Source organism: Musca autumnalis, unplaced genomic scaffold, assembly GCF_047663935.1.
Source record: "Musca autumnalis isolate F117 unplaced genomic scaffold, ASM4766393v1 scaffold_5, whole genome shotgun sequence".
Classification (NCBI taxonomy): Eukaryota; Metazoa; Arthropoda; class Insecta; order Diptera; family Muscidae; genus Musca; species Musca autumnalis.
Window position 1 is genome coordinate 169401656 of NW_027412088.1, and position 23379 is coordinate 169425034.

A 23379-nucleotide genomic window follows, 5' to 3' on the forward strand; every position below is an offset into this window, starting at 1 on the left:
GCTTCTATAGACCCTTTCTAAAAGAAATTGTGCTTATATAGACACTTTCTGAAAGACAGGGTGCTTATATAGACACTTTCTGAAAGACAGGGTGATTCTTTCGATCGTTTCTGAAAGAAAGGGTGCTCATATACATACTTTCTGAAAGTCAGGGTGCTTCTTTAGACCGTTTCTGAAAGAAAGGAAGCTTCTATAGACCCTTTCTGAAAGAAAGGGTGCTTCTGTAGACCTTTTCTGGAAGAAAGGCTTTTCTATAGACCCGTTCTGGACGAAAGGCTGCTTCTATAGACACTTTCTGAAAGAAATGCTGCTTCTTTAGACTTTTCTGAAAGAAAGGGTGCTTCTATAAACCCTTTCTGAAAGAAAAACTGCTTCTGTGGACCCTTTTTGAAAGAAAAACTGCTTCTTTAGACCCTTTCTGAAGGAAAGTGTGCCTCTATAGACCCTTTCTGAAAGAAAAGCTGCTTCTATAGACCCTTTCTCAAAGAAAGATTGCTTCTTTCTTTCTGAAAGAAAGAAGGGGTGCTTCTTTAGACCCTTCTCTCGCCACTTAAGTTAGGCACCGTAACATTTGATTGGTCCACTGTTTCTTGCCGCTTAATTCCTTACCCAATTGCATTTTCTGCCATCCATTATTATTATTGTTGGGCTTTTATGTGTTTATCTTTAAATTAAGATTTCCACAGAAATTCCAATTTTGGTTTGACTTTATTTAGGCTACCGAAAAAAAAACTTTAGGTGCTGGAGCCATACAAGTAAGGCTATGGAATGGCAATGTAACAGTTATCGATTACTGCGTCAAGTCAAGAGATTCATTTTTTGCGATTTGTGATGTCTTTAAACATTTTGCGGCTAAAATAAGTAATGAAAGCGTATCACACATTAAGATCGCTTACAATATTTTGTTGCCAAAAAATGATTTTTTTTAAATGAGAATACCAACAACAACAGAGTATTCTTTCTTGGCCATAAATGAAAATGTTACTAAAGTACAACAACAAGAAAAACATGACGTTGAAAGACCATTGAAGGTAATAATAAAAAAGCTTTAAGGTGGCGACAACAATAATTACCATTATAAAGCCTGCGATGATATTCGCAATGATGTTCGTGGCGCTGATTGCCATTACGATGTGGTTGGTGATGATGATGATGTGTGTACTCGATGACGATGTGTGACGCTGGTAGACGATGTGATGAGTCGTTTTGGGTGTTTCATGAGGCACCACTTCTCATGATGGATTATTAAAATTCTCTGCACATAAACACCCCAAAAAAGCGATTTCAGTCAGCACACCACATGCGATGACATCCCAGTAGTAATAACCGTTTGGCTTCTTGAAAAAAATTGCTAAGAAGCAAAATATGTCCGAAAAAATAAAACACTATAAAATATTAAAATTATGATATTTATATGTTGCCATACATATAAACATTATTATTGTTATTAAATATTTTAAAATTGTTTTATGTGTGCAGACTTTTTTATTATTTATGTGAAAACTCAAAATTATGACTTACCGCTAAGAAGTGAGTAAGAAATTTGAAAACCGAAGCAAAGACATTGAAATGCGTTGAGCGGTACTTTGCCTTTTATTCAATGTCTGTATTTTATGTTAAAAAAATGATAGTAATAATTCTAATGTATGCGGCCATTATTTGACTTTTAAGGACGCATTTAACTTGCGGCTAAATGTGATTTTCATTTTTTTAATAATATTAACATAATATTTAATATTTATCGTTGACCCAACTGCCGGAAATTTTAGCCACTGTCAAATATTTGATAACAGAGTTGAGAGAATAGGCTTCAGGACTACAACACATGGTAGTTGTCCGAATTCTGACACCTCCATACCAAAAAGTGATTGATTATTTACCGACACAACAGAAAAAAAGATTTCTTTAGTTTTACAATTTTTTCGGTTCATTTTTAAGTTAACGATCTCCCAAAAGTCACAATCGATAGCTAAGATCAAGGGATTGGGCAGGCTAATGGAGAACTGCTGTCGAATTGTTTTGGAATCACTCCTTAACCACTTTCGATACATATTTTGCTTCGTTACCTTCCTGGAATGCCCATCTAAGTGGCATCTCTTCTTCAGCACAAGGCAACATCACGTCTTTAATACGTTACGATGCTTGAAATGATCCATAATTCCATTAATTTAATGAATTGGTCCAATCCCTTGCCCCAAAATAATCCCAGACCATTATGTTCGGCCTCCATGTTTTACAGTGTCCTTACAATATTTAGGTTTTAACCGTTGCCCATTTGATCTACGCCTTATGCCATCCGAATTCTTTGAAATCAACTTAGATTCATCAGGAGACAACACAGTACTCCATTTTTGGATACACCAGTTCAGATGGGTCTTGGCAAATTCAAGTCTGGCTTTTTCATTTTTTGACGATATGAAAGGTGTTTTTGTTTGCTGGTCGTCGAGTGAATAAACCGGCCTCTACCGCACTTCTGTGAATCGTTCTATTTCAATTGTTTTTGTATTTTTTTGTATTTGGCCAGAAGATGCAGTAGCATCATTTTTGGATGAATATGAACAATATCGACATCCTTGAAAACCTATCAAAAAATGTTGTCACGGCGTGTAAGCGTTCAAAGCCAAAACTCATAACTTCAAAGGCAGCGCAAAAAAAACGTTTGTCGTGAAGAAATTACATTTCTGTGGTCAAGTATCCGCGTAAATGTACAAAACACATTTGCATAAGTTCTAGGACAGAGAAGCCATTACATAGTCGATACGTCCGAAGATTTGCTTTACCACCAATGAAACCAGGTAACGTAATTTGGTGACTATGTGGGTTCGAGTCCTTGGCTTTCCTTTTTCACTTGCAAATAATTTCCGATCGTCAAGCTTAACTCTAAACGAGAAAATTAATAAAAAATCTTTAAAAATGATCTTCGCCCTAACAAGCAAAATTTCAAAAAATATCGACTAATGTTTTGGTATAGCCCCTTTATAGGGGTACCTCCTGATTTTCGGTATTTTAATGATTTAAGCCACATTTTCATACTAAAATAGGTGTAATTTGGTACTTATGGTTCCTAGTGGTCATAAAACTTTTCCACCAAAAATTGTGGACCTGGTAACGGTAAATGGGCCAGCGTAAGGGTAAAGGAATAGATCATCTGAAGTACTACAACATTAGAGTCGGAATATATAAATTGCGGGAAACGGTTAAGTCACTCTTGAAGCCTTGAAAAAAAGGAAGTTAGAACCTCAATCATGTTTGTCGGCATCATGCTGACTGATTCGAAGAGTTGCGTAAGTTATTTTAAGTGACAGCTTGTAGGCTACCCTAAAAGTTAAAGGGAGAAGAGAAGTGTATTAGCTCGCATAAGATCTCTTCCAAATTACTATGTATAATAATGCAAATCAAAATATTTATGGACAGACTGTTTACCAAATTGACTGCGGAGAACAATTCGGATATCAAGTCCAGCCAGCACCATTTGGGGCGCGTATAAAAAAACGCCCATGCGTGTCGGAAAGTATCTTCATGATCTAGGTAGAGAGAAAGAGAGAGAGAGAAAATGTTACAACTAGAAGCCCGAAGTCTGGAAAATTTGGAGGATGATCCCGCTACTGAATCTATTCAAGTATGCCAGCAAAGATGAGTCGTGCAGATCATTTTGCTTTTGGTCGTCCATAGCAAAGCCTATTGAGGCGTTGCTCCTTCCCACCGTCAGAAGTAGCTTTCCACTTGCCGATCATCAGCATAGTTTCCGTAAGCAGCAATGTGCTACAACGGTGCTGCATGCCATATCCAGGCATATTAGCCGAGGACTTAACCAGAACAACCTGTGCCAAAGGAGAGTGTTAATGGCATTCGACTAATCCCCAAGGTGGGCTGATACATATTTCTGGAACTGTTTAACATTTACTGTATTCCGCCCGCCTCTACACGGCATTGACCCCTTTACGTATGCGGATGACGGTACATTTTGGCGTTGGGTCATTTATCCTATTTTACCGATCTCATAAGGTCACTAAATCTACCAAGAGTTTCCTCTATAAAAATCAAACCGGAGACCAACGACCAGATGTCTTCCCTATGAAGATAAGAGGTTTTCCCTCTAAGCCCAGAGGTCTTCCCTATTAAGACCTGTGATCTTCTCTCTGAAGACCTGTGGTCTTCATTGTGAAGACCTGTTGTCTACCCTATGAAGATCTGTGGTCTTCTCTATAAAGTGACAGGTCTTTCCAATGAAGACCAGAAATCTTCACTATGAAGACCAGAAGTCTTTACTATGAAGACCAGAGGTCTTCACTATGAAGACCAGATGTCTTCACTGGGAAGACCGGAGGTCTCCACTGGGAAGACCGGAGGTCTTCACTATGAAGACCAGACGTCTTCACTTGGAAGAACAGAGTTCTGAACTATGAAGACCAAAGGACTTTTCTATGGAGACCGGAGGTCTATACGGTCTTCCGTACAAAGACTAGAGTTCTTCACCATAAAGACCAGAGGTCTTCTCTATAAAGACCAGAAGTCTTCCCAATGAATATCAGAGGTCTTCGCTATGAATACCAGAGGTCTTCCCTGTGAAGACGACAATGGAGACCAGAGTTCTTCACTATAAAGGCCAAAGGACTTTTCTATGAAGACTGGAGGTCTTCACTATGAAGACCAGAGGTCTTTACTATGAAGACCAGAGGTCTTCACTATGAAGACCAGAGGTCTTCACTATGAAGACCAGAGGTCTTCACTATGAAGATCAGATTTCTTCACTATGAAGACCGGAGGTCTTTACTATGGTCTTGCATGCAAAGACCAGAGGTCTTTATAGAGAAATCTTCTCTATAAAGACCAGAGATCCCCACTATGGAGTCCAGAGGTCTTCATTATAAAGACCAGAGGTCTTCTCTATAACGATCAGATCTCTTCCCTATGAAGACTAGAAGTCTTCCCTATGAATGTCAGAGGTCTTCGCTAAGAATACCAGAGGTCTTTCCAGAAGAAGACGAGAGGTCTTCACTATGGAGACCCGAGGTCTTTACTATAAAGACCAAAGGTCTTTCCTATAAGGACCAGAGGTCTTCACTATAAAGACCAAAGGACTTTCCTATGGAAACTAGAGGTCTCCATTATAATGACCAGAGGTCTTCTCTAAAAGGACCAGATCAGAATACCAGAGGTCTTTCCTGTGTGTCTTTACTATAAAGACCAGAGGTCTACCCTATAAGGACCAAAGGACTTTCCTATGAAGACCATAGGTCTTCACTATGGATACCAGAGGTTTTTATTATAATTACCAGAGGCCTTCTCTATAAAGACCAGATCTCTTCCAAATGAAGATCAGAAGTCTTTCCTAATAATATCAGAGGTCTTCGCCATGAATACCAGAGGTCTGTCCTGTGAAGACGAGAGGTCTTCACTACGGAGACCCGAGGTCTTTACTATAAAGACCAAAGGTCATTTCTGTAAAGACCAGAGGTCTTCACTATGATGACAAGAGTTCTTCACTATGAAGGCCAGAGGTCTTCACTATGAAGACCAGAGTTCTTCACTATGAAGACCACTATGTAGACAAGAACGTGAAAACATTCTTAATGAATTTCAAGCTGGTTTTAGGAAGGAATATTCAACCGTGGATAATATATTCAACCTTGTAAATACTGTGCACCTAAACACAAACAACAAAAAGACAACTTATGCATTTTTCGTTGATTTCTCAACGGCGTTTGACTTAATACCCAGAAACAGTCTCTTTTACAAACTGTCAGGTATGGGTTTATCAACAAAAATAATACGAGTTATACAAGGTCTATACAATAATACAACTACTAAGGTATGGGATGGTTGCGAATTTTCCAAAGCTTTTAGAGTAAACTCGGGTGTGAAACAAGGATGCATACTAAGTCCGACACTATTTTCGTTATACATTAACGATCTTCCAGAAGAATTACCAGGTGGAGTTTTCGTTGCAGGTTGCAATATTAAAGTGTTATTATACGCAGATGATATAGTAATTCTGTCTGATTCTCCCACTGAGTTACAAGGAATGATAAATGCTCTACAAAGTTATTGTACTAAATGGAATTTGAAGGTTAACTTATTAAAATCAAAAATAGTTGTTTTTCGCAAATGTAGTCGGATAAGTTCAAACTTAAGATGGCATTATAACAATCAGGAAATTGAAATTGTAAATAGATATACTTATTTGGGAGTTGAGCTAAGTTACAATCTATCATTTAATTCACACCTACAAACAAAACTTGCATCTTCCAAGATGGCCATAAATTCAACATGGTCCAAATATTTAGCACAACCTAAAATATCAAAAACAAATAAGCTAAAAATTTTTAATGCATGCTCTAAATCAATAATGTTTTATGGATCACAAATCTGGGGTTTCCAAAAATATGAAAGTGTTGAGAAACTACTAAGGTTTTTTATTAAAAAAATGTTGTACCTTCCAAATAACACACCAAATTATGTTCTTTATCTAGAAACTGGTCTCCCCACTTTATACATTTCTACTTTGAAAAACCATTTCTGTTATATCAACCGAGTCTTGAGTTTAAGATCACACAGATTGCCACGGATACTGGCAGAAAAGATTATAGAGCTGAATATATACTGGGCGAAAGAATGGTCTAGTATTTGCGAAAAATTGCAATACTCTCCTCCAAGTAATAACTTTCCGCTTAGTTATTATTGGAAGGAGATTATTGACATCGTAACTACTCGAGAACGTATTGAATTCTGTAACAATGCTAATAACTCGCAATTTCACGATCTTTACCCTTATCTGCAATACAACCAAATACCATATCTTACAAAAGATCTATCTTCACATGCAACAAGCATGGTTATAAAAGCAAGAGGAGGTTTACTTGATTTGAATGCCAGAAACTTCACTGGGAATAATAACACAAATGTTCATTGCACTTTATGCAATTTAAATCAACCTGAAAACACTTCTCATTTTATTGGAGCTTGTCCTATCTTCGCGGAATTCAGAATTATGTTTTTTGGTAAAAGTATCATTGAAGAGAACGAAGTAATTGATATTTTAAATGGCGCGAATTTTCTTTCATTATATAATTATATAAATACATGTTGTAAATATAGAAAGTTAATTCTAAATGAATTTGATATCTAAAAATTATTTTATTTTATTTTACAAATGCATACTACAAATTAACAATGGCTAACAGCAATAATGCTATGCCAAACATAGATGTAAAATACAAAAATTATATAAATGCTAATGAGGAATTAATATAAGTAAATATGTATTATATCATCTATTAATAAAATAAAAAAAATAAAAAAATGTAGACAAGAAGTCTTCACTATGATGACCAGAGGTCTTCACTACGAAGACCAGAGGTCTTCACTACGAAGACCAGAGGTCTTTACTATGGAGACCAGAGGTCTTCACTGTGAAGACCAAAGGTCTTTACTATAAAGACTAGAGGTTTTCACTATGAAGACAAGAGGTCTTCACTATGAAGACTAGAGTTATTCACTATGAAGGCGAGAGGTCTATACTATGAAGACCAGAGGTCTTCATTATGAAGATCAGAGGTCGTCACTATGTAGACAAGAAGTCTTCACTATGATGACCAGAGGTCTTCACTATGTAGACCAGAGTTCTTCACTATGAAGGCCAGAGGTCTTCACTATGAAGACCGGAGGTCTATACTATGAAGACTAGAGGTCTTCACTATTAATACCAGAGGTCTTCGCTATGAAGACCAGAGGTCTTCACTGTTAAGACCAAAGGTCTTTCCTATAAAGACTAGAGGTCTTCACTATGAAGACAAGAGGTCTTCGCTATGAAGACCAGAGTTCTTCACTATGAAGGCCAGAGGTCTTCACTATGAAGACCGGAGGTCTATACTATGAAGACCAGAGGTCTATACTATGAAGACCAGAGGTCTTCACTATGAAGATCAGAGGTCGTCACTATGTAGACAAGAAGTCTTCACTATGATGACCAGAGGTCTTCACTACGAAGACCAGAGGCCTACACTATGAAGACAAGAGGTCTTCGCTATAAAGACCAGAGTGAAGACCGGAGGCGAGAGGTTTATACTATGAAGACCAGAGGTCTTCATTATGAAGATCAGAGGTCGTCACTATGTAGACAAGAAGTCTTCACTATGATGACCAGAGGTCTTCACTATGAAGACCAGAGTTCTTCACTATGAAGGCCAGAGGTCGTCACTATGAAGACCGGAGGTCTATACTATGAAGACCAGAGGTCTTCACTATGAAGATCAGAGGTCGTCACTATGTAGACAAGATGTTTTCACTATGATGACCAGAGGTCTTCACTACGAAAACCAGAGGTCTTCACAATGAAGAGCGGAGGTCAATACAATGAAGACTAGAGGTCTTCACTATTAATACCAGAGGTCTTCACTATTTAGACCAAAGATCGCTATGGAAATTAATGGGATTTTTATTTATTTATTTATTTCTTTGAAAATCTGTGACACCATGCAAAACATCTGCCTAGCATTAGGTACAGGTCCACACAACACACTGGACCTTATCAGCTACCCTGCCAAACCTACTCAACGAATTCTAGATGATTTGTGGTTACAATTCACTGATGCAGACACATTCCAAGTTCTGGACTCTAGGCCCAGATTAAGAGGAAAACGAACTCCCTAACAACAACTGTAGTGGGATTCTCTAACTATTTTTTTTAATTTACCGACAAAAATCGGTAAAATTAAAATGCTTATATTTTCGGTAATTAACGATATTATTAGGAAAGTTAGCAACCAATAGAAAGTAGTCGAATAGTTCTACCGATAGCAACAATGTTGTCAACTTTTATTTACATTCAATGTTACATTTACATTTTAAATTTACATTTAATGTTACCGATTTTTGTCGGAAACTCAAAAAATGAGTTAGAGAATTGCACTACTGGACTTTGATCTATTGAATTTGTTTTTTATTTCAATGAAAATATATTCTTATTTTACTAAAGCTACTGCAAACATGTTTTCACAATATTGTGAGGCCTTTTTCAAAATAACAATACATTTATCTCAAAAGAATAGACTTTTTCTTGTTTTCTGTGGGTCTTCTTAAGGGAAACTTTTGAATTTATATGGCATTATTTTTATCTGCATAAGATATTTTTCTTCAAAACATATTTCTATGAATAGATTTGATTTTCTTCCTCAGATTTTTTACTAACCTTCAAATAATCGGGCATTTAGTGAATTAAGCGTATACGTGTTGACAATACTTATACGCACTAGGGCCAATTATGGTATCTTTATATAATTGCAGAAGTTTGAATTCATCAAGAGCTTCTTGTTTTTACGGCTTATTACAAAGGAAGCCATAATGCGCTATTATTTATAATTTATAAAATATTTTATTTATTTTATAAAATAAAGACCCTATTTCGGCCTAACCCACAAACCTATATACATAATGAAAAAAGTCATGCAGATTTCAAAATTTAAGCCTGTTTTTCCTATGCCTTGTGTTTTACAACAAGGATAATCTCTCTATTAACCCCAACATAAATACGTATGTATGTATGTACATATTTTCACAATTTTCCGGTTGTTGTGGTAGCTAATCACAGCAACAATTACTGTCCAATTTCTGTTTAAACAACAAAATTTATTTTCAGATTTCCATCCAACTCGAGTCGAGTCGATGACTCATTCACGCAATAAAAGTCATTTGGTTTTGATTTCAACATTCGTTTTAACTAAATCAAGTAACTTGTTTTCCGCCACCGTGTCTATGGGTAAATAAGCTAGTCGAAGTTTTGTTGTTGTTGTTGTTGCTAATGCCAAGCTGTTGCTGTTGTTGTTGGCGATTTATGTCTAAAAATACAGTATTTTTTTTTGTTTTTCGCTCAACATTTACAATTCGATTTATGCACTCAACCACTCGTCATACAGGCTGCCGCGGCTGCCTGGTGACCAAATAACCGAACGACCAACCGGCCTACCGACCACCACAAACAAACCAATCAATTGTAAAATGTTGTTTAGAAATTTTTTCGAAAAAAACCGACCGGCATAACAATTTTACAGTTTTTTTTTTAACTTCTAACAGAAATTTTAACAGAGTCACCATGACTATTGTTAATACGTTGTTGTTTTTGTTGTGTTTGTCATTTGGATTAGTTTTGGTTAAGTTAGTTAAATTTGTTGCTTTTTGGGCACTGCTGAATGAAAACGAGTTCCTTTTTAGACTTTAGTCTTATTTAGTTGCAGCGACTTTGGGGATAATATTTTTCTGTTGTTGTTGAGAAAATGCTGAAATTGTTATGGGTTATTTGGGGAAAATGGAAGGAGAAGAAAAAAATTCCAATTGATTCTTAAGGAGAACCAAATATATCCCCCATGGGAAAACCAAAAGGTCTTCAATAAGAAACTTAACTGGGCTCCAAAAGGTCTTGTACAAGAACCTTAAAGTACCTTCTAGAAGAAGGCCTAAAGGTGAGTTGACGAAGGGGTGTTCTATGAAATGAAGGATTTCTTTGAGAAGTCCTCTATAACAGGAACATTACAGGCAAAAAGACAATTGAATTTTATATAAGGAGATTAAAATGGTTTCTATTAGAAGACAAAGGTCTTTAATAAGAATACCAAATGTTCTTTTATGAATCTACCAATAGGACTTCTAAAAGAATACCCATAGATCACCTATAGACAGACTGTATTCTATGGGAAGACAAACAGACCAAAGGTTCTGCTATGAGAAGACCACAATTTATTCTAAAATAAGAATTTTATACCCTCAGTCTTTAGGATAGAAAGGGTATATTCACTTTGTTACGACCAAAAATATGCCTCATTGAAATAACGGTTTTAGACCCCAAGTATGTTTGGACGAAATTCGTTTCAGAAAACTTGGAGTCTGTCAGTATGGCTGGTGCGCTCGATAACTCTCGAAAGGATCAACCGATTCAAACCAAATTTTGGGTAGCGTAATATTTTGTCCGTAATAGCGTAATATTTTATGTACGAAGATAGGCCATATCGGTCCACTCCCTCGAATAAAGTGCATTTTAAGAACACCTCTCGGATCGGGTTGAATTTTTTCAGTAGGTTGTCCTTGCGTCTCCCTTTATGACGGTACAATTTTTTTCTTGCGCAAGTCCATACTTCCTGAGATAATGGCCTTAATGTTCCAAGAAACTCTGACGGCACCAACCAAAATGGCAAATACGCAAGACAATTCTCGCAGGAGTTTCTGATTGGTGCAGACTTTGCACATCATATTGTTTTATCCAGTCATTTATCAGGTTAGAATATGGGCTATATCTGTCCACTCCTTTGGGTACCTCCCACACAAAGTTCGAAAAAAGTGACGTTTAAGAGCTCCTTTCGCATCGTTTTGATTCTTTTTTCAGTAGGTTGTTCTAGCGGCCTCATTTACAACGGCAACATTTTTTCGGGAGTAAATCAATACTTCCTGAGGTAATGGCCAAAAGGCTGCAAAACCCTGTCGGTACATATGGCTATTGTGCAAGGTAACTTAAAAAAATTCCAAAATGTTTTGTTTTTTGGTCAGTGGTTGAGGGAATATCTCCGTCAGCACAGCTGACTGATACTTTCTTATTTGTTCTATGGAATACAAAGTGAATTTCTATTAAAAGACGAAATTCCTGCCCTGTGAAAATTGGCAAGAAATTCCACGAGAAGATCACATAAACTTCTAAATTCAGCACAAATCGCTGATCTTCTAAGCATCATAATTCAACTTTTACAGTAATCGCGAAGAGAAAATACATGAGACGTATATGTGTTGACAGTAGTTAAACGCACGGAAGTAGACTGGTTCCTAGTTCGTAATAATGCTAGACTTCGATATTGCATGTCTATTAAAGCTATTACAGAGGTTTTTCTAAGACAATTGTTTATATAAACTTAGAAACTAGAGATATACCTTAGATATTCCTCGAGGAACACCAGAAGGTCTTCTTTGGGAACAACAACCAATAGATTTTTATGAAAAATCCCTAAGGGTTCACATTTTTTATACGCAAAGTCTTTGAAGGTTCTCGTTAAAAATTCTTAATTAGGTACTTCTCTGTGAAGACCTGTGGTTTTCTAAATTAAGTCTGAGTCGAAAATAAATAATTCGACTCCGGGAAAAATTTGTTCCTATTATAAACAAGTTGTCTCTTTGCCGGTCACACACAGAATATTGAACGAATGTTCCCTTATGAAATAGCCAACATATAGTAAAAATTGGAATTGAGATCTTTCCTATAAATACCTGAAGTCTTCGATATGAAGACTTGAGGTCGTCTCTATGAAGATCAGAGGTTTTTTAATATGTATACCTGAAGTTTTCCCTATGATGGCCAATGATGATGTTATCTTTATGAAAAACTGATGCTCTCCTTATAAAGACTTAATGGCTCAGAGATTTTCCCTAAGAAGACCAGAGGTCTTCAATACGAAGACCAATGTCTTCTTTATGAGAACCTGAGGTTCTCCCTTTGAAAACCTGATAATCTTCTCTTTGAAGTCCTGAAGTCGTCTCTATGAAGATCAGAGGTTTTCTCTATAAAGACCAAATGTCTTCTAATGATGATGTCTTCTTTATGAAAACCTGAGGTTCTCAATATGAAGGCCTGAAGGTCTTCCCAAAGAAGACCTAGGGTCTTCTTTTTGGAGTTCTGAGTTATTCCCTATAAAGATAACAAGTCATCCCTATGAAGACCAGAGGACTTCACTATAAAGGACAGAGGTCTTCACTGTGAAGTTCAGTGGTCTTCTTTATGAAGATTAGAGGTTTTCTGAAGTCTTCCCTATAAAGTCTTCTCTATGGAGATCTTGCCTATAAAGACCAGACGTCTTTCCTTTGTAGGTCTGACGTCTTTCCTATGTATTAAGACCAGATTCTATACTCTATAAAGCTCAGAGATCTTCTATATGAAGTCCAGAGGTCTTATCTATGAAGGCTTAAGTTCTTCCCTATGAAGACCAGAGGCCCTTCCTGTGAACACCCGAGGTCTGCTTTATAAAGACTTGTGGTCTTCCTTATGAAGACAATAGGACTTTTTCATAGAGAAGACCTCTCTTTTTCATAGAAAAGACATCTGGCTTTCACAGAGAAGACCTCTGGTGTTAATAGCGAAAACCGATGGTCTTCATAGCGAAGATCTTCGATCTACATAAAGAAAAATTCTGTTCTTCGTAGAGAGGGCATCATGTATTCGTAGAGAAGACATCTGGTATTCATAGAGTAGACATCTGGTCTTCAAATAGAAGACCTCTGCTCTTAATAGAGAAGACCTCTAGTCTTCATAGTGAAGACCTCTGATCTACGTACGAAAGACCTCTGGTCTTCGTGGGAAAGACCCCTTGTTTTCGTAGAGAAGACCTTCATAAAGCAAAATTCTGTTCTTCCTCGAGAGGGCATCTGGTCTTCGTAGAGAAGATATCTGGTATTCATAGAGTAGACCACTGGTCTTAATCGAGAAGACCCCCTGTTTTCATATAGTAGAGCTCAGGTCTTCATAGAGAAAACCTCTTCATGGAGAAGACCTCAAGTTTTCATAGAAAAAACCTCAGGTCTTCATTAAAGAATACCTTTAGTCTTCATAGAAAAGACTTCTTGTCTTCAGAGAAAAGACTTATGGTCTTCATAACCCAGACCTCTGGTTATCCTAAAGAAGACCTCTGGTCTTCATTGAGAGGACCTCTGGTCTTCATAGAAAAGACTTCTGGAATTCATAGAAAAGATCTTTGGTCTTCATAGAGAAGAATTCTGGTCTTCAGAGAGAAAACTTAAGGTTTTTTATAGATGGAGAGGACCTGTGGTCTTTATAGATACTCTTGTCTTCATAAGGAAGACATCTGGTCTTCATAGATCAGAGGCTTTATAGAGAAGACCTCTACTTTTTGTTCAGAAGAGCTCTGGTTGTCATAGGGAAGACCTTTGGTCTTCGTAGGGAAAGACCTCTTATCTTCGTAAGGAAGACCTCTGGTCTTAATGGGGAGCACCTCTGGTCTTCAAAGGGAAGTCCTCAGAACTTCATAGGTAGGGTATCAAGCCTTTATAGTGTGGACTTCATGTCTTGATATGGAAATCCTCAGGATTTCGTAGGGAATAGCTCATGCCTTCATAGAAAAGCTCATAGGCCTTCACAGAGAATGCCTTTGGTCTTCATACAAAACATTTCAGGTCCTTATAGGGAAGAGCTCAAGTCTTGCTATAGAAGACCTCTCGACTTCATATAGACAACCGCAAGTCTTAAAACCGAAGACCACAGAACTTCATATAGAAGACTTCAGATCTCCATACAGAAGACCTCTGGTCTTCGTGAAGCAGTATTCTCGTTTTCATAAAGAAGGCCTTAGGTCTTCATAAAAAAGGCCTTAGTTCTTCATAAAGAAAAACGCTCCCTCTATGAAGGCCTGAGATCTTCCCTATGAAGGCCTGATATCTTCCATATGAAAGCCTGAGGCTTTCTCTGTGAAGTCCTGAGGTCATCCCTGTGAAAACCTGAGGTCATCCCTATGAAGACCTCTTCCCACAGGGCCTTCCCTATAAAAGCTTGAGGTCTTTAATATGAAATCTTGTGTTGTTCTCTATGAGGGCTTGAGTTTACCCCTCAGATCTTAACAGGCCTCGAGTGTTAACTGAGAGGACCTCAGATCTTCATACATGCGGAGAAATGATATTGTAGCAGCGATCAATCTAAGAGCAAAATAGTGTATTTTAAAAATCTGGAAAAATATATTATATATATTTTGTGCCATTATGTTCCCTGGCACAAAATATATGGTTGAAACAACAATATGTATTTTCAAATTAAATATATTCAAAAATACACTTATTTGTTCTTAGAATATGATTGCTCCTGCAATATTTCTTCTCCGCGTGTAGAGAAGACATCTCGTCTTCCTGCGGAAGACCTGTACCTATATACAGAAGACAACAAGACGTTATTTAGAAAACCTCAGATCTTCATACAAAATACATCTAGTCTTCATAAAGAAGACTCTGTGTTTTCATAAAGGAGACCTAAGGCTATCATATAGAAGACCCCAGGTCTTCTTAGAAGGAAGACTTCGGGTTTTCATACAGAAGACCTCAGGTTTTCATAAAGAAGACCGCATGTCTTAATAGAAAAGATCTCAGTTCTTAATAGTGAAGACCGCAGGGTTTCATAGAGAAGATATTAGCTCTATGAAGAACAGTGGTTTTCTCTATGAATACCAGAATGTTCCCTATGAAGAACGGAGGTCTTCCCTATGAAAGCCTGACGACTTTCTTGTGAAGACCAAAGGTCTTCATAGAGATGACCACGCGTCTTAATAGAGAATAACATATGTATTCATAGTGAAAACCAAAAGTCTTAATAGGGAAGACCAGATGTCTTCATATAGTAGAGCTCCTAGTAGACCACAGTGCGTATAATTTTTTTTTAAGGGACAAATGCCAGATCTCCTTGAAATATAACCAGTAACATCACGGTGTGCCTTAATCAAAGTTAAATGGAAGGTGCTTACACCTGGGACATTTTTCCAGATTCTGAAACTACAATGCTCATAGATGAGAAATATTAAGAAACAAAAAAAATCGCCGGAGGGATTTTTGAATAAATCGCGATTTAAGTTCACATTTTTAGGGGTTCTTTAGGTTTTCACGATTTTGCTTGGAAACCGCGAGTCCTATGTAAATGGGCCTAAAAAGAATGTTGTAGCTGTGAAAATTCTCCTCACCATTGACCTTCATGCTATTTTCGTAGGTTCTACCTTTTTGAGATATAGAAGAATTGAGACAATGCACTGACTGTATCGCCTCCTTATAAAAAAATATCATGCTCAGTGCGCCTTAACTAACTGTTGATGAAAACCGCTTACACATGGAAAGATTTCGCGGATTCTGAAACAGCAATGTTCATAGATAAAAAAAATAAAATAAACAGAAAAAATCGCCGGAGGGATTTTTAAATAAATCGCGATCAAAATTCACAATTTTAGGGTTTTTTTTAGATTTTCAAGATTTTGCTTGGAAACCCCAAGTTATATCGAAATGAGTCTAAAGAAAAGTTTGTAGCTGTGAAAATTCTCTACAAGACTGACCTTTAGGTTGTTTCGTAGGTTTTACTTTTTTGAGATATACAGGTTCAGTTAAAAATTTTTGGGTTTTTATCATAAGTCTTCAAGATTTTGCTTGGAAACCGCAAGTCATATCAAAATGGGACTAAAGAAAATGTTGAAGCTGTGAAAATTCTCTACAAGATTGGATGATTTATTTTTTCCTAGGTTGTACCATTTTCAAGTTATTTAAGTTTAATTTGAAAAATTGCAGTAATGACATTGTTTTATAAGGAGGCGATACAGTCAGTTCATTGTCTCAATTTGAACTTCTATATCTCAAAAACGGTAAAACCTCCGAAAATATTATAAAGGCCAATCTTGTGGAGAATTTTCACAGCTACAACATTTTTCTTAGACACGTTTAAATAGGGCTCGTGGTTTCCAAGCAAAATCGTGAAAACCTAAAGAACCTTGAAAATGTGAACTTAAATCGCGATTTATTTGTAAACCCCTCCGGCGATTTTTTTGTTTCTTGATATTTCTCATCTATGAGTATTGTAGTTTCAGAATCTGCAAAAATTTTCCAAGTGTAAGCACCTTCCATTTAAAATTAGTTAAGGCGCACCGTGACATGTGAAAAGTCTTCGAAAATAAACGAAAACAGATCTTCGAGACTTCGTAGATTTGATTACCTTGTCCGATTGAGACAAACGTATTTGCAAGATTACAAGATATCTGAACACTGTAGCAGCTGATACAAATTTTCAATGTTTCAAAATTGTTATCATCAAACCCACATGAAATTTATCAATGAATTAATAAAATTTCCTATTGGGTTATAAAACTCACCACGAGCACCAATACAGGTACGACAGTGGTCATTCATGGCAAAACGACATACGAGTATGTGGGCACAACCAGTCGTCAGCAACAACCACCTAGTTACCTTCGCCACCACCGCTATTCACTCATTCAGTATTGCATTGTTTGTTTTGATGGGTTTTTAATTCTCTGCGCATGATTCTGCGGACTCCGCATTTGTTGTAGGTGGTGGCACAACAAGCACAGAGTGATGATGATGGAGGTATACTTTGCGAAAGAAACATCAACAGCAGAGGTGAAAAGCTTCACCATTAACACCTGTTTGACCGAAAGCCATCCATTCAACACAGCACACTTCAATTTCAAATCAGAAAAAAAAGAATATGAATTGAAAAATCAAACAATAGACAAATCACAACAACAGCATCGCCAATAATTTATAAGCTCACACATAAACAATAAAATACTTAAAAAAGAGATGAAAAAAAAAACAATCTCAAGATAAATTGTTTTCAAGTGGGAGGAAGCTGTTGCTGCCAAAATAACCATCGAACCAACTGTCCAAATCTGGAGTTCATTCATTTGAAATTTAAATTTTTTATTTTCGGCAGAGCAGCAAATCTTTCGTCGTATCGAAGCAATCACCAGAATTAAAAGAATATGGTTTGAAGTGTCTTGACTGGATTTCGGATGGCGTATTTGGTTTCTTTCCTACTGCCGTTTGTGGCGGCCAGTTGTTGTTCTAGTCTCTAATGTTTGTTGGTTTTTTGTTGTTGTTGTTACGCTTAACAAAATAAGGTGAAAAAAAACGGAGATAAGATTTATTTGAAATGTCTTAAAACTTCAAATTCATATGCAACAGAGTCGGCCAGTGTGTGCCGGTAGTCTTGGTGCGAGGGGTGGAGAGGAAAGTTCTGAAAAGAATCGTTGAGGTATCACCATAGAAAAGACCACAGGTTTTCATAGAGAAGACCTCTGGTCTTCGGAAAGAAAACCACAGGTCTTTATAGAGAAGACTTGAGGTCTTCATAGAGAAGACCTGAGGTCTTCATAGAGAAGACCTGAGGTCTTCATAGAGAAGACCTTCATACAGAAGACCAGTGCTCTGCATAGAGAAGACCAGAGGCCTTCATAGAATAGATCAAGGATCTTCATAGAGAAGACCTGAAGTCTTCATAGAGAAGGCCTGAGGTCGTCATAGAGAAGACCTGAGGTTCTCATAGAGTAGACTTGAGGTATTCATAGAGAAGACCTGAGGTCTTCATAGAGAAGAGGTCTTCATAGTGAAGACCAGAGGTCTTCATAGAGAAGACTAGAGGTCGTCATAGAGAAGTACTGAGGTCTTCGTAGAGAAGACCTGAAGTCTTCTTAAGGTATTCATAGAGAAGACCTGAGGTCTTCATAGAGAAGAAGTCTTCATAGTGAAGACCAGAGGTCTTCATAGAGAAGACTAGAGGTCGTCATAGAGAAGTACTGAGGTCTTCGTAGAGAAGACCTGAAGTCTTCGTAGAGAAGACCTGAAGTCTTCATAGAGAAGACCTGAGGTCTTCATAGAGAAGACCTGAGGTCTTCATAGAGATGAACTGAGGTCTTCATAGAGATGAACTGAGGTCTTCATAGAGAAGACCTGAGGTCTTCATAGAGAATACCTGAGGTCTTCATAGAGAATACCTGAGGTCTTCATAGAGAAGACCTGAGGTCTTCATAGAGAAGACCTGAGGTCTTCATAGAGAAGACCTGAGGTCTTCATAGAGAAGACCTGAGGTCTTCATAGAGAAGACCTGAGGTCTTCATAGAGAAGACCTGAGGTCTTCATAGAGAAGACCTGAGGTATTCATACAGAAGACTAGAGGTCGTCATAGAGTAGACCTGAGGTATTCATAGAGAAGACCTGAGGTCTTCATAGAGAAGACCAGAGGTCTGCATAGAGAAGACCAGAGGTCGTCACAGAGAAGACCAGAAGTCTACACAGAGAAGACCTGAGGTCTTCATAGGGAAGATCTGGGGTCTTAACAGAGAAGACCACAGGTCTTCATACAGAAGACCAGAGGTCGTCACAGAGAAGACCAGAGGTCTACACAGAGAAGAGCAGAGACTTTCACGGAAAAGACCTGAGGTCTTCATAGAAAACAACTGTGGTCTAAATAGAGAAGACCTGAGGTTAAAATAGAGAAGACCTGAGGTTTTCATAGAGACGACCTGAGGTCTTCATAGGGAAGATCTGGGGTCTTAATAGAGAAGACCACAGGTCTTCATACAGAAGACCGGAGCTCTGCATGGAGAAGACCAGAGGTCGTCACAGAGAAGACCAGAGGTCTTCACAGAGAAGACAAGAGGTCTTCACAGAGAAGACCAGAAGTCTGCACAGGTAAGACCAGAGGTCTTCACAGGTCTGAGGTTTTCATAGAAAAGGCCAGAGGTCTACATAGGGAAGACCTGAGGTCTTCATAGAGAAGACCTGAGGTGTTTATGGAGAAGACCTGATGTCTTAATAGAGAAGACCTGATGTTTTCTGAGGGAAGACTAGAGGTCTTCATAGAGAAGACCTGTGTCTTCTGAGGGAAGACTAGAGGTCTCCATAGAGAAGACCTGAGGTCTCCATAGAGAAGACCTGAGGTCTTCATAGAGAAGTCCTGAAATCTTCATAGAGAAGACCTAAGGTCTTCTTAGATAAGGCCTGAGGTATGCATAGAGAAGACCTGAGTTCTTCATAGAGAAGTCCTGAGGTCGTCATAGAGAAGACCTGAAATCTTCATAGAGAAGACTTGAGATCTTCATAGAGAAGACTTGAGATCTTCATAGAGAAGACCTGAGGTCTCCATAGAGAAGACCTGAGGTCTCCATAGAGAAGACCTGAAGTCTTCATAGAAAAGTCCTGACGTCGTCATAGAGAAGACCTGAAATATTCATGGAGAAGACCTGAGGTCTTCTTAGATAAGACCTGAGGTATTCATAGAGAAGACCTGAGATCTTCTTAGATAAGTAGACCTAAGGTATTCATTAAGAAGTCCTGAGGTCTTCATAGAGAAGAGGTCACATTGTGAAGACCAGAGGTCTTTATAGAGAAGACTACAGGTCGTCATGGAGAAGAACCGAAATCTTCATAGAGAAGACCTGAGGTCTTCTTAGATAAGACCTGATGTATGCATAGAGAAGACCTGAGATCTTCATAGAGAAGACCTGAGATCTTCATAGAGAAGACCTGAGATCTTCATAGAGAAGACCTGAGGTCTTCATAGAGAAGACCTGAGGTCTTCATAGAGAAGACCTGAGGTCTTCATAGAGAAGACCTAAGTCATCATAGAGAAGACCTGAGGTCTTCATAGAGGAGACCTAAGTCATCATAGAGAAGACCTGAGGTCTTCATAGAGAAGATCTGAGGTCTTCATAGAGAAAACCAAAGTCTTCATAGAGAAGACCTGAGGTCTTCATAGAGAAGACTTGAGGTCTTCATAGAGGAAACCTGAGGTTTTCATAGAGAAGACCTGAAGTTTCCATAGAAAAGACCTGTGGTCTCCATAGAGAAGACCTGAGGTCTTCATAGAGAATACCTGAGGTCTCCATAGAGAAGACCTGAGGTCTCCATAGAGAAGACCTGAGGTCTCCATAGAGAAGACCTGAGGTCTTCATAGAGAAGACCACAGGCCTTCATAGAGAAGACCAGAGGTTTTTATAGAGAAGACCAGAGGTCTTTATATAGAAGACCAGAGGTTTTTATAGAGAAGACCAGAGGTCTTTATATAGAAGACCTGAGGTCTTTATAGAGAAGACCTGAGGTCTTCATAGAGGAAACCTGAGGTTTTCATAGAGAAGACCTGAAGTTTCCATAGAAAAGACCTGAGGTCTCCATAGAGAAGACCTGAGGTCTTCATAGAGAAGGCCTGAGGTCTTCATAAAGAAGACCTGATGTCTTCATAAAGAAGATCTGAGGTCTTCATAAAGAAGACCTGAGGTCTTCATAAAGAAGACCTGTGGTCTTCATAGAGAAGACCTGAGGTCTTCACAGAGAAGACCTGAGGTCTTCATAGAGAAGACCTGAGGTCTTCATAGAGAAGACCTGAGGTCTTCATAGAGAAGACCTGAGGTCTTCATAGAGAAGACCTGCGATCTTCATAGAGAAGACCTGCGGTCTTCACACAGGTCTTTAGAGGGGAGTTCAAAGGTCTCTTTAGAGAAAACTGCAAGTCTTCATAAAGATTACAGCTGGTCTTCATTGATAAGAGCTTGTGGTCTTTTATGGAAGAACTTCTCATTCCATTGAAACTCCCATTCCATCTCCACGGATTTTTCTGTGTTACAGAACATTTCGACAGAACAATTTTAAGAATGTTTGGGCGATCAGGTTTCGCCTGTTTAGGTTATTGACGAAGATCAGTTTGGCTGTTGGCGTTTGAATTGCTTTTGTTGCCAATTCAGAAAGGCAAACAGATCGAAACTTACAACCGATGGTTGGCTAGTGGTAGCAGCTGAGGCAACAGCAGCAGTCAACGTCATTGGTATTACATTAGAGAGTTGTAATTGTGTGACTGCAGCGCGAAATTCATTCTCAAAAATTTCTATTCTCTCTCAAACTCTCTTTTTCTGATGCAGCAGCATTTGCCAATAAATCGCATGCAACGTCATTGAGTGAGTAGTACTTTTTAAGCTCCTCTTAATGTCTCTTTCTCCATTGCACGACACAAGTACGCTACTCTTACTTGCAATTGTTTGTTTGGATATTCACCACATTAACGTAATAGCCAGCCAATTCACTAGAATTTCAACTTAGCTCCCACTTAAAAAAACAACAAACCGAACGTTGCATCTGAGCTCCACAGCTATTGTGGCGTTACTTTTATTTTATTTCATTTGATTTGTTGACAAGTGGTGAATATGGAAGGCGATTTTGTTTGTGGGACGATCAAGTCAAGACGCGGCAAAAGAAAGGTGACTCGCTTTGGCAAAACAACAAACACACACCGACCGGCGTCGGGGCCTAAAACACCAGCTGTGAACGCAAGGCAGTCACCATTTAGACGTGTTCGGATTAACTTGTGCGCGCGCTTGCCATTCATAAAAAAAGACAGACAGAGAATCACAAAACGATGACGAAAATTTGTTAATAACAAATTGAAAACAAATAAAAAAGTGGAAGAAGAAGAGTAGAAATAGTAATAGAAGACGACAATAACAATAATAACGAAAGTCGAATTAAAATAAAAAAACGGAAGGAAAGAATAAAAAAAATAATAATAAAAAAGTTTAATAAACAAAACAAAAAACAACCGAACTTTGTTTATGCCAATTTTGTTGTTGTTGTGCAATTTTGTTTTCAGAAGAAAGCATCGGAGATAACGGAAAACAAGATTTTGTAATAAAAAGTAAATTGTTTTTTATATAAAAAGTTTAATTTTAATTTAAATTAAAATATAAAGCAAAAAATCCATTCAACTCCATTCATCCGCTTTGAAAAGCTTAAGCAATAACGTTTCTATTATGGCCAGCACCCAGCTTCCAGTTCTACTTTCCAAAACAACAACCCACACTTGTTCCATTTTGAATGTTAAACAAATGAAACATTTCAAAATTTTATACGCCTGTATTAACGATGTTGAAACAGCCAATAGACCAGAGGGAATTAATTTATCCACCAACGTGGATAATAATGTTCACCGAAATGGACAGATGATTATTATCATCCAGCATTAAGTCTCCCAAAATTTATTATTTGTTCAAGATTGTAAATAAATGTGAGCACTCTTGTGGATAAAATTATCCACTTTGGTGGATAAAGTTATCCACTTTGGTAGATAATGTTATCCACAATTGTGGTTAAAGTTATTCACTTTTATTGATAAGGTTATCCATTAGTGTGGATAAAGTTATCCACATTTATGGATAATGTTATCCACTTTAATGAATAAAGTTGTTCACATGAGTGGATAAAGTTATCCACTATGGATAATGTAATTTACTGTTGTGGATAAAATTATCCAACTTTGTCGATAAAATTATCCATCATTGTGGATAAAATTATCCACTTTGGTGGATAAAGTTATCCATAAATTTATCCACGAACGTGAATAAATTTCACAACAAATATGGACAACTTTATCCACAAAGATGGATAACTTTAACCATAAAGGTGGATAATTTTATCCACAAAGTTGTATAATTTTATCCGCAAAGGTGGACAATTTTATTAACAAAGGTGGATAAAGTTATCCACATTTATGGATAACGTTATCCACTTTAATGAATAAAGTTGTTCACATGAGTGGATAAAGTTATCCACTATGGATAATGTAATTTACTGTTGTGGATAAAATTATCCAACTTTGTCGATAAAATTATCCAACTTTGTCGATAAAATTATCCATCATTGTGGATAAAGTTATCCACTTTTTTGGATAATGTTATCCATAAATTTATCCACAAACGTGAATAAATTTCACAACAAATATGGACAACTTTATCCACAAAGATGGATAACTTTAACCATAAAGGTGGATAATTTTATCCACAAAGTTGTATAATTTTATCCGCAAAGTTG

The 23379-nt window shown here is 37.6% G+C and overlaps 1 protein-coding gene across 1 annotated transcript in view; it reads left to right on the forward strand.

Moving 5' to 3' along the window:
- Nucleotides 1-21761: 21761 nt before the first annotated feature.
- The window catches only part of blo (bloated), a 445168-nt gene continuing 443550 nt past the window's right edge, over nucleotides 21762-23379 (forward strand). Inside the window, exon 1 of the mRNA XM_073955435.1 lies at nucleotides 21762-22207. The gene's annotated coding sequence lies outside the window, so the exon portion shown is untranslated. The remainder of the gene's footprint in view (nucleotides 22208-23379) is intronic.